Source organism: Silene latifolia, chromosome 5 (assembly GCF_048544455.1).
Source record: "Silene latifolia isolate original U9 population chromosome 5, ASM4854445v1, whole genome shotgun sequence".
NCBI lineage: Eukaryota > Viridiplantae > Streptophyta > Magnoliopsida > Caryophyllales > Caryophyllaceae > Silene > Silene latifolia.
Genome location: NC_133530.1, coordinates 77,151,191 through 77,155,975, shown reverse-complemented (window position 1 = coordinate 77,155,975; position 4,785 = coordinate 77,151,191). Strand labels below are relative to the sequence as shown.

The 4,785-nt window shown below is 39.7% G+C and overlaps 1 non-coding gene across 1 annotated transcript; it reads left to right on the top strand.

Moving 5' to 3' along the window:
- The first annotated feature begins 2,131 nt into the window (after window positions 1-2,131).
- LOC141657982 (small nucleolar RNA R71) lies at window positions 2,132-2,238 on the top strand. Its single transcript, XR_012548895.1, has one exon. It is a non-coding gene; the product is annotated as a small nucleolar RNA R71 (small nucleolar RNA).
- The last annotated feature ends 2,547 nt before the right edge of the window (window positions 2,239-4,785 follow it).

The window sequence follows — 4,785 nt, the reverse complement described above, 5'->3', positions numbered from 1 at the left end:
TTTAGGGAGGACTCCACCAAACTCTCATTCTTGATGAGATGTCAAGGGGGCATGTCCAAGGTGTTGTTGATGTTGCTCAACACCTTGAAGAAATAATCAAAAGCTTGTTCATTATCGTTATAAAGCTCTTCAATAGACCTTGGCCCTTGTTGTCGGTCTTGGTCGATGGCATTACCAATGTAGGGATTAAAAATCCCTTCAAATTCATCGTCGCAAAGACCACAAACTTCATTAAGTTGATCATTGAAAATCTCTTGATTTGATGGAGACAACTCTCCCAATTTCTTGTCTTGGCCAATGAGGCCATCCTCTTCTTCTTTGCTTGATTTTGATGAGCTTTGCAAGCTCTCCTTGTCACAATTCACTTGCTCTTTGAATGGAGCATCTTCAATTTTCTTTTTCCATTGGAGTTCCGGCTTCTTCCTATCATTCTTCCGGCTATAATGATCAATCATGAAACACGGTTCATGCAAACGAGGAGCTCTCATAGTCTTGTCAAGATTAAAGGTTATGCTTTCATCTCCCACTTCTAGAGTGAGCTCTCCATGTTTCACATCAATCACCGCACCTGCGGTGTGTAAGAAAGGTCTTCCTCCATATCAACAATGACAAAGTCCACCGGGATGAAAAACTTCCCAATTCGTACGGGAACATCTTCCCATATCCCTAATGGTGTCTTCGTCGATCTATCGGCCATTTGGAGTGTGATATTGGTGCATTTAAGCTCTCCCATCCCCAACCTTTTACTCACCGAGTACGGCATAACACTCACACTTGCCCCTAGATCACATAAGGCTTTGTTGATCGTGGTGTCGCCAATGGTACACGGTATTGAGAAGCTTCCCGGATCCTTTAGCTTTGGAGGTGAACTCCCTTGAAGTATTGCACTACTCACCTTAGTAAAGGCGATAGTCTCAAGTTTCCGGATTGACTTCTTCTTTGTGAGGATGTCTTTCATGTATTTCGCATAGGCCGGCACGTGATTGATTAATTCCGTGAAAGGAATCGAGACTTCCAAATTCTTCACAATTTCCATAAACTTTCCAAGTTGGTCATCAAATTTGGGTTTGGCTTGACGACTTGGAAAAGGAAGTCTAATCACAATGGGATCCTTCTCCTTGACCTTGTCTTCATTTTTCTTTGAAATTTCTTCTTTTGATGATTCTCCAACCTTGGAGTTTTGCACAATTTCTTCCTTATCACTAGCTTCCACAACTTCATCCTCAACTTGCTTCTTCGGTGCTTCATACCTTGTACCACTTCTCAAGTGAATGGCACTAACCGTTTCATGTCTTGGGGGATTACTTTGAGGTGGTAATTGCCCCTTTTGTCTTTGTGAGCTTGAAGATGCTAGTTGAGTCAATTGGGTTTCCAACATCTTGGTGTGAGCTAGGATGTTGTTGATGGTGGTTTCCTTTGCTTGACTATCTTTTTGCATTTGAGTGAAAAATTCTTGTTGATTCTTTTGCATTTGGAGGACCGCTTTTTGAACATCAAAACCTTGGTCATTTTGGTGATTGTATGGATTTTGATGTGGTAACCTCGGTTTTGGTTGTAAAAGGGTCTTTGATTTTGGTTTCTCATGGGAGGTGGGGTGTATGTTGTTTGAGGGTTTTGAACATTTTGGCTTTTGTATGAGAGATTTGGATGGAATTTGGTGTTTTCATTGTAATAGTTGGAATAAGGGGTACCACTCTTGTATGCTTGGAAAGCATTCACTTGTTCATTTGTTCCCCTACATTCACTTTGGTCATGTCCCAAAGTTCCACAATTCTCACATATCCCACTTGGGATTGATGAAGATGCCGTCATGGCATTAACATGATGCTTTGGTGATTTTGAGACTTCTTCAAGTCTAGCCATAGCTTTTTCAAACTTCAAATTGATTGTGTCAATGTGAGCACTAAGTTGAGCACCCAATTGAGTAACGGAGTCCACTTCATGATTTCCTCCTCTAGTAGCCTTGCGAGGCCTACTATATTGTGAGTTATGGACCGCCATTTCCTCAATTTTGTTCCATGTTTGATTGTCATCAACTTCGGTGAACATTCCATTTGATCCCATGTTGAGAATGTTCCTTGAATCTTCATATAAACCGTTCCAAAATTGTTGTACCAAGAACCATTCGCTAAGTCCATGGTGAGGACATGAGCGACAAATTCCCTTGAACCGCTCCCAAGCTTCATACAAAGATTCTTCATCCCTTTGCTTAAAACCCGTAATTTGAGCTCTTAGCATGTTAGTCTTTTCCGATGGATAGAATTTTTTGTAGAAAGCTAGAGCCAACTTCTTCCAAGAATCAATTCCGAGAGTGGCCTTATCAAGGCCCTTCAACCATTGTTTGGCGGTGCCAATTAGAGAAAAAGGAAATAAGACCCATCGAATTTGGTCTTGAGTTACACCGGTTTGAGAGATCGCATCACAATAGTCACAAAAGGTTTCCATATGAGAATGAGGGTCTTCACTAGGCATCCCCCCAAATCGGCTCCTTTCGACTAATTGGATAAAGGCGGATTTGGCAATAAAATTTCCGGTTAGATGTTGTGGTGTGGGAGTAACATTGGGTAGGTTCTCCTCGGTGGGTACGGAATGTGATGAAAACTTAGGCATTGTAGGTTGATTTTGGGTGGTATTTTGTAATGGGTTCTCCTCACCTTCTCTTGCAAAAGGGTTGATGAACTCAATAGTTGGTTGAATATCTACAACCTCACCAATACCTCTCAAATTCCTCCTAGCAAGTCTCCTATTGGTTGTCAAAGTTCTTTCAATTTCACGATCAAAAGGTAACAAGTCACCTTGTGACCTTCTAGACATGCAAAATATCAAACAACTTGAAAACAATTAGAATAAACCTTGAGGAGTTTTACTTCCCCAAGGCAAAGAAAGACACAACTAATAACAATATAAGAAAATCTAAATCAAGATAACACCGTCCCCGACAACGGCGCCATTTTTGATCGGTCCGTTTCGTGTTCACAAATAAATAAGTATGGTCGTTGGGTCACATCCGAATCAAAACACAATTTATAGTTTCACAAACAACTCTACAATTAGTAAAGAGGCAAGTAAAGGTCGGATCCCAAAGGACGGGAATTGAGATGAGATTTCTATTGAAACTAGTGGTGTCTTAGGGGTGTCACAATTTGGGTTGATGTAGAAGGTCACTAACTAAAATAGCAATGAAAATAAACAAGCAAGATGAATTAAAAGGGTTGTAAACAATTGATAGAAAGCACTAGGGTGTTATGGGGTCATAGGGGAATCATGGGATTGATCATACAAACATGTTCTCAAATTATAAGCAAGCAATTATTATTGTGATGGATTGAGTTGGGTTATATCTTACAATCCTAGGAAAGTTTGGGTCCCGGAGCCGAATCGATTAGATTGTACAACACCTACAAGTCGACTTAATTTTCCCTACTCAACAACATGCATGGTCTAATGAGACTCGAGTTGGTTTATGTCTTACAAGTCTCATTGAAAAGATAGGTGATGGGTAAAAAATGCAAGGATTCATAGGCTCACATTTCATCAAACATAACATGTGCATGAGTTGAGATCAAAACAAGCAAGCAAATAAACCATGAAAGCATATTAATTTAAGCATGAATCATTCCCCATGTTGGTTTCCCCTAATTACCCATTAACCCTAGCTAAGAGACTACTCGCTCATTATCATGTTGATCATGCTAGCAAGGTTGTCAATCATACCAACAAAATGAAACATGATGAACAAATGAAAGTAATTAGCAATAATTAAAAAGGGATTAAGAGAATTATACCTACTAATGATCCAATAATAAAGCAAAGATAAAAGAAGTACTTGATGCTTGATTGAGAGGTTGTCAATCTCCCAATAATAACCCAAATAATCTTCAATTACCCAAAATAAAGGATGAACAAAAGAGAGATTAAGGAAATAAAACTTGTATTAAAACTTGATTAATTGTTGATTACAAAACTAAAGAGAGATTTGATTGATATTAACTACTCTAAGAATTGATAAGAAGAACATGCTCTTCTAATTAGACTAATGGGGTATTTATAGTTGAAATTAGGGGGATGCATTAGGGTTAACTAAGGGCTAAACTAGTAATTACACTTTTTAGATTGAGCAGGGAGGAGCCGGTATTTTTCGAAGGAAGGGCTTCTTTCTTTGTAGCTTGGAGAAGACGAAATTGCGCTGTACAGGAATCCGTGCGTTTTGGAGTCGGGACGGGCGGATTCTGGAGGTGGAACACGGGCGGCTTCAGGTGAATCCGGGCGGATTCTGGTGGCTGCCAATCCGAGCATCTTGGGTTGAAACCGCACGGATTGTGCATGTGGAGGACGGCCGGATTGTAGACAATCCGCACGGATTGTTCCTCAGCAACATTTCTTCTTCTTTTCTTCATAAATTCCTTGGGGATTTCCTTGGGGACTCAAGGATCCTTTCTCAACATTGCTCATCTACTATAATATGTATAAAGGCCTTCTAATCTTGTCTCTCCTTGATGCTTGGTCATTGGATTCGATCAATTTAGTCTCGTTTTGCCATGAAAATGCAAGATTCTTACTCCTTTCCTACCAAGGGATCGAAATCTCAAAGAATATGCAAAACAAAGAACTAAAGATAATAAATGACCCAAATATGCACTAAAAAGCATGGGAACAAGGCTAATTCAGGGGCTAAATATGCGCTAATTATGGTCACATCAATACTCTTACAAGCATATACAAAACCCTAATCCAAAACCATCCAATTCATCAACATAACACTAAGTTACTCAAACCAAATGTCAA